General features: G+C 44.8%; 1 pseudogene; it reads right to left on the bottom strand.

Moving 5' to 3' along the window:
- Window positions 1-426: 426 nt before the first annotated feature.
- On the bottom strand, window positions 427-4960 carry LOC127190123 (cytochrome c oxidase subunit 6B1-like; annotated as a pseudogene).
- Window positions 4961-14433: the final 9473 nt, after the last annotated feature.

The raw sequence follows: 14433 nt of genomic DNA, 5'->3' as shown, positions 1-14433 counted from the left end.
AGGCTATTTGAGGGTCTTGTGCTTCACCTATGTTGCATGTTTCATGGCCTGATGTGGTAGGATGACTGGGCTTTAGTGGGACAGATTGTCCTGGCTGTTATCGAGTGTGTGTTTGTCTGTGTGTGTGAGTGTGTGAGTGTGTGAGTGTGTGTGTCTGTGTGTGAGAGTGTATATGAGTGTGTATGAGTGTATAAGTGTGTGTGTGTCAAGTGTGAGTGTGAGTGTGTGTAAGTGTGTGTATCTCTGTGTGTGAGTGTGTAAGTGTGTGAGTGTGTAAGTGTGTGTGTGTGCTGTTTAACGTTTGCAGTGAATTTTTATTAATTGCATCATGATTCAGGGTCCCAGGGTAGGTGCTATTTTATACTCAGGTCCCCTTTTACTATCTGGGGAGAAGGACAGAGAACAAGAGAGGTGGGTTGAGCCAGGTCAAATCTTCCTAAGAAATGTGCCTTCTACTCTGCGGGCATCCCAGGCTGAGACCCATGACACAAGGCAGAGGGACTTGTACGCACTCTGGTACTTCTCACACATGGAGACGTCGCCTGGTGCATGGCCATTGCCTTCTCACAGTGGTGGAAGTCCAGATAGTTCTGCCAGCAGTTCCTGGTCTGGTTCTGGTTTGGGAAGCGGCTGTCAAGGGGAGCAGTTTTGTAGTTCTTGATATTAGTCTCTCAATGTCTTCAGCCATGTTGCTGACTCCTAAAGACCGACCCGGAGCAGCGTTAGTTCAATGTGACCCTTAGCAAAGACACCAATGTCAGACCTATTGATTGTGTTTTTGTGTTGGCATCTAGGCATCTTAGTTTGAGATAATCGTAGTTCTAGCTACTAATATCCAGTCTTCTCTTTATTCAGAATGTGTTTTGTTCCTTGGCTTCTGTTGTCCTCTTTGGTTCTTGGGAGAGTATACTGTCTGTGTGCTTTCTGATATAGAATTCTTCTGGAATTCTGCTAGGTGTGCCCACTAGGGGGTCCCAGTAAAATGTGTTTCTAGTATCAGAAGTTGACTCTTAGGAATGGAATCAGGAAGGAATGAGTGGATTGAGGGGTGTCCACAGAAGAGAGGAAGGCACGGTGTTCCTCTGGGAACAGGGTCAGAGAGAGAGAGAGAGGCCACAACAAGTAGCCTGCTACAGAGATGGGAACGTGTAGGCTTAGATTTCTCAAAAACCTAACTTATTTGGGATCCTTAAATGCTTCTACCTCCTTTCCAACCCACTGTTCAGAGGTATAAAAAAGGAATCAATAAAAAGGTTGATCGGAAAAGGGAGCTGTGTGACTGTTTAGAAGTAGTTCCATGGAGCAATTCCACTCTTCGCTCTCAGGACACCAGCAGTCCAGTCAAAGAGCAAACACCAAACAGCAACATGAGTCAGCAGCGGCCACAGAAACAGCAAGGCTCCACCAAAACGGCACAAGCCAGTGGCAGCAGCCAGAATCAGCCGGAGTACCACACGAAGTTCTCTGGAGGTTTTCTCTCTCCTGGGCGAAGACCAGTGAAGAGATGTAAGCCATTGCAAGGTGTAGCGATGCAAAAGCGTTGTCTCACTGTCTGTGGCTTCTGTTTTTCTCTTCTCAGAGTCCACACAAGAATGTTTTGCAGCTGGCAAACACCACATCCCTTGAATGAGGCAGCTTCCAGCCAAACATCACATCCCCTCTTGTAGGTCTGTTTTCTGCTAACAAAGGTCATGAGGAAAAGCACTCCCCACATCCCACACTTGGGACCAAAACAAGAAATCACATTCACGTGACACAACTGAGTCTTCAAAGCCACCAGAAATTTACACTTCAAGGATGAGACTGCGTGTTTGGACCCGGAGGAGAGGAGAAAGTGAAGGTAAGTTAGGAGCTCTCCTGTCCGCTTTGATGGCCTACTTGCCTCTCTGGCTGGCTTGGCTAGTCAGTTCCCAGAGAAAGCCCACTAGAGTTGTGGACTGGGACAAACGGGCAAATGGGAGGAAGAAAGGTTCACGTGGAAGATCTGTGAGAGCCACTGGAGTTTGGGGCAGGGAGGGAGAAGAGGTCCTAGCAGGTGGAGAGAATATATACACTCTACAGGTTTAAAAAAGGCGGGTCAGATAACATTAAAGGTAAGCCAGTGCACATGATAAAATCTTGTAGCTTGGAGCCCCTGCTGAGGGTCTGACAGGGTGGTTCCAGACCACTGTGGTATCTGAGAGAGGACTCCTGGTTGCTGAAGGTCTGACAGGGTGGTTCCAGACCACTGTGGTATCTGAGAGAGGACTCCTGGTTGCTGAAGGTCTGACAGGGTGGTTCCAGACCACTGTGGTATCTGAGAGAGGACTCCTGGTTGTTGAAGGTCTGACAGGGTGTTTCCAGACCACTGTGGTATCTGAGAGAGGACCCTGGTTGTTGAAGGTGCTCTGAGAGGGATGAAGCCCAGAATGAGAGAAAGGCATGTAAGTCCCATCCTTTCTGTTCACTTCCGTCTGTAAAACCTAAGGTGCTCACCCCTTGGACTGTTCCTGATAAGGTGAAAATACATGGGATCAAGGAAGCTAAACCATTTACTTTGCTTTCAGAGAATTTTTTTAAGTACATTTGACCAGTTTTCTTCCTTCTTTCAACTTTGTGGCCTCTGTTTATTTAGAGACACTCAGAATCGGAGTTTGATGACAGCGGCAGCCACCTTTAGGGGCAGCATCTACACAGAGGAAGGTGCTGAGACTAAGGCCGGAAAAGATCCAGATGGCTCTCTGGTCCTAAAAAGACTACTAGTACTTCATTTGGGTTTTTCCTTGGATGTGTGTGTGTGTGTGTGTGTGTGTGTGTGTGTGTGTGTGTGTGTGTACCATGACCAACAATGTGCAACAAGCACATTAATGTACATGCAAAAACACATGTGCACATGAAGTCCAAGGGGACAGACAGCCTTAGCTGTCACTCTTCAGGTGCCATCCATCTGGTTTTGTGAGCCAGGGCCTCTCACTAGCCTGGAGCTAGCCAAGTAGGCTACACTGGCTGCTGGCAAGCCCCAAGATTCGGCCTGCTCTGCCTCCCCGGGACAGAGGTTGCAAGGATCGCAAGCCTGCACTGCCACCTCCAGCTTCTGGTGCTTTGCATGGGCTCTGAGAACTGAACTCGGGACCTGGTGCTTACAGGGTGAGCACTGTACCTACAGGATGATCTCCTCTCTTTGAGTCATGTTCTTTTTAAGTCCAGGCAGTTTGGAGGTGAAAGGGAACCCCTTACTTGCCAGAACCTCTTTGCAGCAGTTTCAGTCCCACCCACAGCGTCTTGCCCATGGACGAGACTCCCAGGCACTCACCAAACCACAGCTAGGGCCTGTGGCAGGGTCAAAATTCAGTCTGCCAGAACTTCGTTTTCAAGGCAGAGTCCCATAAAGGCAACCTGCTCTGGAAGCAGGCCCGAGCTGGGTCTGCATTTGTTTTCCTGTCGGTTTTGCGGCTGCTCCCCACTATGTGTGAGGAGAAGCCAAGCGAGGGCCTGAGGATAAACACCACAGTGACACAGGAGGCATTTCTTCCTCCTCTCTAAAACTTCACCCTGCCCCTTCTCGCTAGCACTACAATTTCCTCTGGCACTTGAGAAAGACATCTGTTATTTTCAGTTCCGCGACTTTCTAGCACGCTGTGTCACCGCACACATGGCCCAGGACCCAGGAATATAAATATATGTGGGCGTCTGCATTTCAACCGCTGGACTCACGCCACGCTTTTTTTTTTTTTAATACAACATAACTCGAGTGGATTGTCATCACAGCTGAGCAATAGACAGAGTTCTCCTAACAAGCAACGGTTTCCAATCCCAGACCCTATTCCCACTCTCAACGGCTCAGTCGTTTCCCTTCCCCACCTCCAAACCGGCAAATGCTCGAATCCAGTCCAAGGTTAAAAAAAGAAGAAGAATCCTTGAATAATCATTTGATGGCTCGTTTCACCTACAGATGAAGCAGCCTGCTACTTAAACACACCGAGGGCTGTGAAGACCGGCTTCCCAACAGGACTCATTACAGCCGCCTGAAAACCCACAAGGAGCTTCAGCTTTGCAGATCCTCTGATAGTAAACAGGGGACAATTTGCAAATTCAAACGTGCTGCGCAGGCTGGCACCCTTTCAGCTAGCAGTGGGTTTAGGCTGGGTGCCAAGCTATGGGAAAAGGAAAAGAGACTTTTAAAAGCCCACCCCTTCTGGGCCCTGTCATCTGGGCTCTGTACTGCAGGCTGGCTGGCACTGCAGAGCGGGTTGCAGACTGAGCAGATCCTGATTTGTTCCCTGGATTCTGCCAGATGCCCTAGCACATGATAGTGGAGAGGAAGCTGAGAAGAAAACCCAGCAACTTCCCACGGGCCTCTTCCTATCTTAAGGGCAGTGCCATCCATGCCTTTCATAAGTAATATTCTCTACCAGGCTGGAGAGATAGTTCGGCTGATAAAATGAATGTTTACCTTGAGAGTGTGAGGACCTGGACTCCAACCCCAGAACCCAGGGGGAAAAAAAAAAAACAGGCATAGTGTGGTGAAGTCTTACAGTCCAAGTGCTGAGGAGCCTGAGACAGGCAGGTATCTGGGGCTCACTGTCCCCAACCCCCACCCCTGGTCTACTTGGTGAGTTACAGGCAATGAGAGCGCCTGTCTCAAAAGCACAAGCAAATTGTACCTAAGGAACAACACCTAAGGTTGTTCTCTCCCCCATCAGCCCAGAAACTCACATGCGAAGTGATAGCAGACAAGGAAACTGAGGCTGAAAGTAATAAAAGCATGGCCAAGATCAGCAACCAACACCAAGAACCCAGCAGAGAGAACGAGAGACCAACATGAAAGCCGCCTCCTGATGAAATGTGTGCATTTCCCATAGGCAATGGAGTTTAACCTCACAATCCCCAGTGATGGGAACAGGGCTTTATAGGTAGAGGGATAAAACCCAAAGAAGCCCTTGCCCAAGGCTGCCTGTAGGTAACCAAGCATCTGAGCCATGGCTTTTAACTCCATAGCCTATTAGATAAAACTATCGTCCACAGACTGTCGCTACAAAGGCCCAGAACATTAATGTTTTATCCTTCCTGTCCAGTGGGTCACTGGTACAAGAATGAAACTCTGCAACTTACAGCAACTGTCAAGTTATATATACATGTGTGTGTATGTGTGTGTGTGTATATATATGTATATGTGTGTGTAGGTGTAGGTGTGTATTGCTTATATGTGTCTACATGTGTATGTATCTATATGTGTGTCTGTACATGTGTATGTGTGTATGTGTCTGTGTGTGTTTACATGTGTACATGTACATGTGTGTATATGTTTTGCTTGGTAACTACCTTTGAACTTCACCCTGCTAGGCACACACATCAGGAGCAAGGAGACGCACCGCTGTGTCACCCACCTCGTGTGTCACAGGAGAACTCAGGCATCTTCAGCAGACAAGAACAGAGAAATCCTGTGACAGCTAAGACCTTTTCTGTATGTCACTTAGCTAGGGAAGTTGAGCCTAAACATGAACCTGGTCTCTGTCCAAACACATTAGGATTATTTTCACAAACTAACATTCTTGAAGAAGAGCCTACCTCAAAAAACCCCTCTTAGAGTGGCCAAGGACAGAGAGAGCCAGCTATTCACCACCACGCTACAGTCAGCTGCAGGAAAAGATGGGGACAGACAGTAGAACCCCATAATCTACCATACCCTGCAGCCATGTAGCCCCAGAACTGCAACCCCATTCCCACAGTGAGTAGAGGTGCCTGGATTGGACATCAGTTTATTTCCCAACCAAAGAGAGACCACATGACCAAAGATGCTGGAAAAGCGGGACAAACACAGCCTGGCCACCTGCTGTCACCCAGCTCAGCCATCAACTTGCTTGGTGACCCTTTGGAAGTCTCTAAGACGCTGATACCCTCAAGTTACCCTCAAGTACTCTGACGAAGTAGACCCCATGATCACAAGGCCTGGTCCGGCCCTCATGTTCCCAAGAGCCCAGCTTTCTCCTCTCTGGGTCAGTGCAGGGCTTAGAGCTCTGGTCCAGAGTTCTCCTTGGCTTTCCCACCCTCTTCACGCAAGAGAGACATGGCCTTGGCAGGCAGGGCCAGAGACAACTTTCCAGTCTGCTGGGAAGGCTCTAGGGGAAAAGGGCACAAGCTCCCCACCCCCACCCTGGGCTCCTGACTGTTCCCGACCCTGGATACACTTCCCCGTCCTGTCCCCAGAGATGCTCCATGCTTGTTTTATGAGCCAGGCTGGGGAAATCTATTAATGAGACTGGTAATTGTTACCTCAGGGCACCAAAGGCCGATTTACAATGGTTAATGCCTCAGATTCCAAAGGCATAACTTTTGGCTCTCCCACCATAAACAGCACACAAGGAAAACTGCAGAGCCAGGATGACAGACATTTGGCTCTGGGGGACATTTTCTAAGACAATATAAGATCAGAAGTGCTTCCTAAGCCATAGACATGGATGGCGATGTGGAAGCATTCCAGGGTCAGTGTGCAAATACTAGAAGGAAAGTGTGCAGAGCGGTGAGACTACGTGACAAAGGAGCTTCCACCAGCCCCAGCTTATTTCTGATTGGACAAGGACTTTGGTCAAGGGTGTGGCATGACTGCAAAGCAGCCTCTCCACCCTCCTGGGGGTAAGACTGGAATGGACAGCTCAGCCATGCTCTTGGAGTCATGTGGAGAAGAAAGGCTCAGAAATCAGACAGATCCTACTGGGATTGCTCCATCTGGAGGGCGAAACAGGGTCTATCGGAGGCAAGGAAGCTGACCTCTTTTCCCTTCCCAGTGGGGACCTGGGGAGTTAGAAGCTCAGCAAAGAATTTTTTTTTTTTTTTTTTTAGATCTATCCAGTTGGAGTTTCCAGAAACTCCTGTGCGGGCTATAAAGCCACAGTAATTTATTCCCCAAAGAAAAGAGAAAAGTAACTACATTTCCTAAGATATAAGCAGAAACACACACACACACACACACACACACACACACACACACACACACACACACATACACACACACACCATGCCTGCTGCTAAATAACTCTCTCTTTTCAGCCTAGCTCATACATTCATAGCTGTCCCATGCGCATCCAGCAAGTGTCCTCAGCAGCACGAAGTCTCCAGCATCCCTGGGGTCCCAGCCCCCACCCTGCCTTCAGCTGCCCCACCAGACACCTGAGGCTAGGACATATCACAGCCCACATAGTGTGCCTTTTCTCCACAATGACGGCAGGCAAGCACTTGCCTGAGTCCAGTGCTCTGCAGACTCTCAGTGTGTTTCCGCTGTGTCCAAGCAGTAGCAAAAAAGGGCCAAATAGATTTTCTGGTTCACTTGGTGAGTTTCCCAACGACCTATCTCTGTTTCTCGTACAGTTCTTTATGGTTTCCAAAGCTTTGTGGATGTTCAGATACCTTGGCCCAGTAAAGTTGACAGATATCCTGGTGTTCTCGTCACTGAGGAAAAATGTAACGGCCACAGAAGCAGTGACTTGCCCAAGGTCACCCAGAAATATTGGCGCTGAAGATTTTGTGTGACCAGGGAGAAAACCGTCACCCTGGGAGAGTCTGAGCTACATTTGGGCCACAGGGACAGACAGCTCTTTGTCCTTGAATGATATCTTTGTTAAAACACAGCCGTGGAACTTGGGAGGATCACATGTGTGTGACCATATGCGAACCGTCCTCCTGCTCTGTGCAAGGCACCAACGCTAAGAAACATTTAGAGTCCAGTCTTAATTCCAGTGTCATTCTGGGATGTTTGGGTTGGGTTGGACAGGGCTGTGCACACTGGTGGTTGTTTTAGAGATGGGGAAACTGAGGAAAGTGCCAGGGGAACCCAATCATCAGGTGAGAGCTGACTCCAGGTGACATCCCTTCCTCCCACAATCTCTGCCCAGCCAGGATGCTGCTAAGTAGGAGGAGGCAAATAAGTTCCAAGTGAAACATCCCCAGCCCTCTCCTCTTCTATCTTTTCTTCTTTTGGTTTCTTTCCTCAGTCCAGCATGGAAGGAAAGAAAGAAACTCTTGGCCCTACAACATTACTTCTCTCAAAGGAAGGTATTTATGCACAGCTGCACAGCACCATGGAAAGGACCTTTAGGCACACTATTCTTCCTCCACAAAGAGGCCTTTGACTGGAGAAAGCGCTACTGCGGAGCAGGCAGATGGGTTCAGAAGAGGCCAGAGTGAGCTGCCCTGAGACGTCTGAAATGGCTCCTCTTAGATACCGCTGGGAACTTCCTCCAGGAAGGCCTGTGGCCCAGAAGCTCAGAAGCAGCGAATTCGGTTAAGTGGTTACCACATTGGTAACCGACAGGTATGGAAGACCCCACCAGCCAGCATTCTTACCCCTTGGGTAAGTGGATTGGGTTAATGTTGGCCTCCTGCAGTAAAGGGAGAGCCAACCTTGTACCAGCATGAATCTACTATCATACACTTGTTTCTGAACAGTGTTGCTTACCTCAAGAAATTTCACCCAATTCTAGCGAAATTCCAACAATGCCAACAAAAGTGCCATATATACTTCTTCCTGGATGGCCAGTGAGATCTCTAGCACTTAATAAGAGCATGGGACCCTCTTCTGCCAGTGATCAACTAGCAAGAATCCTTTCCTAGGAATCGGTAGAAATGAGGGATGACGGGCAGGCAGTAGCTCTTGTCTGGGCCACAAGGAAGAGGCACTTGGAACCTACAGAGGATGTACTTACTTACAGAGGATGTACTGCAGGAACAGAGGAGAGGTGAAGAAAGAGATGAGGAGGAGTGATGACATTGCTTCCCAGCTAGATCTGGCCGGCCTGAAGCAAAGTCTTGTTAGTGTATACTTTTTACCTGCATTATTGGGATTTCTTGTGCCTCTACCTCCCTTCACCCCAACACCAGGCAGGAGAGAAAGAAGGTTAGTGGGGAGAGTGTTGTAGTAATCTTTTTACTGTTTCTTGCTAGTTAGGGGCGTTGGGCTCCTTGGGGAAATCCAATCTTCACAATTGAGATATCTCCAATTTTTTCTCATCAAACAGCAACCAGGAGCAGCAGGGGGAAGCAGCAGCAGCCTCCTTCATTTTTAAAAAATACATTTATTTTATTATGCATGCATAAAACAAACTACATACAGCAGGGAGAACCATGTGATGATCATGAGTTCTACAAATGCTACATTCATAGTGATTTGGCTATTTGTATTTGTCCAGCTTAATGTAAACATCTTTCCTGGTTTTTCTTCCTTGGAGCATGTGCCCCGTCCCTCTCTGGGCTCTGGCATTTATACCCTCTCAGAGTCCCCAGAATTAAACTATCCACACCTGGTAAAGATCTTGTCCCTCTCAGAGCCTGCACGAGGGGACAGTCTGAAGCAGCCCCATATCCCACATCTGGGGTTAAAACAAAAACATGTTTACATAACATAACTGAGTTTTTTTTTCAAGACAGGGTTTCTAGCCTTGGATGTCCTGGACAAACTTTGTAGACCAGGCTGGCCTCGAACTCACAGCAATCCACCTGCCTCTGCCTCCCAAGTGCTGGAATTAAAGATGTGCGCCACCACCACCCGGCCCATAACTGAGTTGTTTTTTTTTTTTTTTAAGAGACCAAAGCTCCCACTACAAAGTCTAGCACTGGCCTTCCAGTTCATCAGTGCGATAGAAATAAGTGAATGGCACATCTTTCTGCAGTCACTAAATGGCATGGCTAAGAAACTAGTCTTCCTGGGCAGAAGCCAGAGTGCACTGAGCTGGTGATGCTTGACCCACCACTGCCTTGCTCTGTACCCGCGGCTGCATCCTTGTGTCCCCCCCCCCAGACTTTCTACACAGACTCCCAGCTCCCAGAGCTAGGCGAGAGCTCCCCTGGCTCCGTGTCTTCCCTACAACTGCACCACCACTCCCTGTAAGTAGCACCCTGGCAATCCTTGATACCTGAGTATACAGGTGCGAAGTACTAACAATGGACAAGGGACTGGACCAGGATGCAGCCAGATGCTACTCCTTTGCTTTTTCAAGTCACCATGTTAATTGTTGAATTTTCATATAGACTTTATTCTTCTTAGACCCCTTATTGATGAGAAGGTCTGACCTTTTTTTATTTTTGCAAGTCCTTGCATGTTTTAAATCCTAATCCCCCACCTGATATATAATTAGCAAAGATTTTTGTAAGCTGTCTGTTTCTCTTGCTCTGTAGAGCTTTTATATTCACGTAGTCCCATCTGCCAGCTCTTGGGATTATTCCTTGTGCAGTTGGAGACCTTTCCACAATGTCTTGCCTATGCCTACACATGGAAATGCACTGCCCCTAAGTTTTCCTCTGCTAGGGTCAAGCTTTCCTGTGTTTTATTAAAGTCTCTGGCCCATTTTGAGTTGTTTTTTGCATAGGGTCAGAGATGTAGATAACATTTCATCCTTCAGCACTTGGATATTCAGTGTTTCCAGTACCATCTGTTGGAGAGGCAGGCTTCTTACCTATGGTCTTTGTGACACTCTTGACTAATGTTGAGTGGCTGTGGCTGTGTGTTTAATTCTAGATCCTCTGTTTTGTTTTACTAATCTATGCTTCTGGTTTTGTGCCATTGTCGGCCATCTTTGGCACTATGGCTCTCTTGTGTAATTTGAAAAGAGTTATTATAATGCTTCCAGCATTGCTCTGCTGAGGAGACTGCTTTGACAGTTCAGGGTTTTTAACAGTACCATAAAATTTTTAGGATTGTTTTCCCCTCAATCTTTGAAGAGTATCATTAAAATGTTGATGCGCTCTGTAAAGCAGAGCCCTTTCAGTACTGAAGCCATTTTCACACTATTAATTCTGCCAGTCCTGAGGACGGATGGGATTTCCATCTTCAAAAGATTTTTTTCTTCAGTTTCTTTCTTTTCACTCTTGCAGTCTTTTACCTCACTGGCTAGGTTTACTCCCTGGACATTTTTAAGCTATTGTAAATGAGATATAATCTCCTGATTTTTTTCTTGTTAAGTTCATTATTGGTAGATATAAAAACTAATGATTTGTATCCAGATACATTGCTAGAAGTATTTAAGAGTTTTCTGGTGAAGTCTTTGAAGGTCTTTTAAGTATAAGATCATGTCCTCTCAAATAGGTATTATTTGGATTATTTTCTGTTTCTGTTTCTTTCTCCTGTTTAGGCTAGACTTTGAGTATTATATTGAAGAGTAGAGGAGAAAATGAGAATGTTCATTTTGTTTCCGATTTGACATGAAGTTCTGAGTTTTGTTTTGTAGGGTTCGTTTTGTTTTGTTTTGTATACTGTTGCCTATGGGATTGTCATACATAACCCTTCATTATTTTGAGATATGTTCTTTCTAGTCCTAATTTCTTCAAAACTTTTATCATGAAGGGGCCTTTCCTTTGTATATTAAATGATCCCATGATTTCTGTCATTACACTTTGGGCTGCACATTTGTTGGTTTGCACATATTTACCCAATCTTTCATCAATGGAATGATGTGTTTGTCTCCAGTGTATGATTTCCTTAATGTGTTCTTAAGTTGGTAATTTTTATATCTATGTTCATCAGGTAAATTGGTCTATAATTTTTTTTCATTTGGCCTTTATTTGGCTTGGGTATCAGGTCACTACTGGCTTAACAGAATGCATTTAGTAGCTGCCCCTCTGCTTTCTGTGTTGTGCAGCAGTTTAAGAAGCAATGCCATTAAGATCTTCTGAATCCACTCAGTCCTTTGCTTTTCTGCAAAGGAGACTTTAAATTACTGCTTCAATTATATTGCTTGATATGGGCCTAAGTTGTTCTTAATTTAATTTTGGTAGGCCACAAATGCTTAAAGATTAGTGTGTCTATTCTATATTTTTCCAAAAAAATTTAAATGGTTTTTTTACTATCCCCTGATGAGTCTCCAGTCATCACTGGAATCTGTTGTAGCATCTGCCTTTTCATCTCTAATTTTACTAATTTTGGTCCTCTTTCTTTTGGTTAGTTGGATAAATTTTTGTTTGATTCACTTTATGTCCTTTTTTTCCCCACTAATTTCTTTCCTTTTCCTCTTGGCATCTGCTGGTTTAGGGGTTTAGTTTGTCCTTGTGTTCCTAAGAGCTTGAGGTGCATTGCTGGGTTATTTAGTTTAGCTGATGGATTCTTTTTATTTATTTTAACATACAGGCACTAGCAGCTATAAACATTCCTCTTAGAGTTGTCTTGGCTGCATCCATGGAGTTCAGAGAAGTTGTGTCTTCATATTTATTTCTAATTGTTTTGTACTTTCTTCACTGATTTGGTCAATGATACACTCTTCATATAAAATTATTCTCCTCAGTTTTCAACTCCGTAGTTTTGTTTTCTAGTTTTGATTTCTGGTTTTATCCCACCAGGCTCTAATAACGAAAAAGTAATAATTTCACTTATTCTATTTTTTTATTTTTAAATGTTTAAATTGTGTGTGTGTGCGTGCGTGCGTGCGTGAGCATGCACATGTGCCTGCAAACCATTATGTACACACTTTAGGTCCCACATAGGTCAGTGGCTTCAGATGATCCAGAATTGAAGTTACAGGTGATTGTGAGCTGCCCAACGTGGATGCCAAGAACTGAGCTTCAGCCCTTTGAACAGGCAGTGCATATTCTTAACCACTGAATTATCTCTCCTACCCCAATTCTGTATGTCTTAAGGCTTGTTTTGTGGCTTGCCATGGCATCAATTTTAGAGACTGTTGTGTGGATTATGTTATTATATTCACCATCTGTTGGATGAAATGTTCTGTACATATCTGTTAAAAAAAAAAAAAAAAACATTATCTATGGTTGACTTTAACCCTGTATTTCCTCATTGATTTCCAGTTTGAAAGATCTAACTAAAGATGAGATACCTAAATAGCCTTTCCTGACTTTGTTTTATGAAATTGGGGCCCTTAAAATTTGGTTTATAAATATGTATATTGATGGTTCTTCTTGGTGAGTCTCTTCTAGATGGTTTTGATTAAAAGTCTATTCTATTAGCCATGAAAATAATTATACCAGATTATTTTCATCTTCTGTTCCCATGGTAAGATTGATTTCTTTTCCCTCTGCCTCTTGATTTATATGTCTTTGCCAGTGAGGTGTGTTTCTGGAAGGCAACTGATAATCATATCTGTTGTTTGTTTTTTAACACAGTCAGGTAGTTTGATCTTTTAAATATAGAGTAGAGTCTCTTTGTATTTAAAGTTATTTCTGATAGGAGTTTTCTGTTTTCTATGGTTTTGTTTGTTGTGGTTGGTTGAACTGTTGGTGTTTGGTTCTTTTATTTTTCTGTTTCCCTTCTTGTGTTTATTTTATTTTAGTGGTCTGAAGGAGAGATAAACATATTTTTTGTTTAGATCACAAGTGGGGGATGAGAAAAAGACTTGTGAGAGAGCAGGTGATGTTTATCCCCTTAGAAGTCAAACCACCATGTGGGGGAGATTGGTGTTAACCAGCTGAAAAGCATCATTAAACAAATTCTGAGAGGAGGTATAAATATGAGCCAAAAACAAGAGGCAGGGCCTTTGGAGACTTGGGATAGTGCTGGCTGTTCATCGCTTCACTTCAAGACGCTCCTAGAGAGAACCGCTGGAGGGAAGGCTTCAGGGCTCCAGGCTCTGGCTAAGGTTCCTGGTTCTGGTTGCTCCAGGTTCCAACAGAAGAAATCCTGCTGATTACACTAGGAGAATCATCCCTTGGAACTGATATCCTTATGTTTTCATTATTGTATTCATTAATCTTCTTTTCCTATTGCTTAAGTTACTCGGGTTATAAGTAGGTACTCTTGGTTAATAACTTTGTAATAAAATATATTTGCTAAGAAACAATCTTAAATTTCCATCAATCTACAATACAAGTGTGAAATTATTGAATACCAATATAAATTATTTGAGGCTAGTAGATTCAATAATCTACTTTGGTCCTCACTTGGATTTATGTTTCCCATCATGTCCAAGGGGAGGAGCCAACTGCAGTAGATGGAATGATTTGACAGAAACCTGGTGTCTCTTCCTCCCATTAGCAGAATAGTAGGTGCTGCTGCTGCTGCTGCGCTGTGCTGTCTGGGATGATGGATTCCTTACCAGTTTCCCTTTATGTACGCGTTCTCTCATAAGATGTATCCTTTCCTCTCCTGAATGAGCCTGTCTTTCTATCTCCACTGTGTTTGCATGAGGAACCCTTTTTTCTGTAATTTCGTTGAGCTAACACGTGCATGTCTTTAGACCATCTCCTAACTCCTTATTCTACCACCTGAGTTATCAAATTTCAGCTGCTGTGTGCACCCCAGAATTAATGAGGTTTTGGTCATACTCATTATTTTTATGTTTGTCTCAGAATGCGTTATTGTCTCAACCATGTCCCTTGTCCCTGAAATTCACTCTCCTCTTTGGCTTTTTCTGTTGATTATGATACCCACTGTGTTTTTATTTGATTGGTTGGCTTTCACTTCCAACACTTCTGTTTAGTTCTTTTTCAGATACAGATTTCCTTAATGAAATTTTTTTC

Source organism: Acomys russatus, chromosome 5 (genome assembly GCF_903995435.1).
Source record: "Acomys russatus chromosome 5, mAcoRus1.1, whole genome shotgun sequence".
Classification (NCBI taxonomy): Eukaryota; Metazoa; Chordata; class Mammalia; order Rodentia; family Muridae; genus Acomys; species Acomys russatus.
The sequence above is the reverse complement of the archived record's forward strand: the minus strand, read 5'-3'. Positions and strand labels throughout refer to the sequence as shown.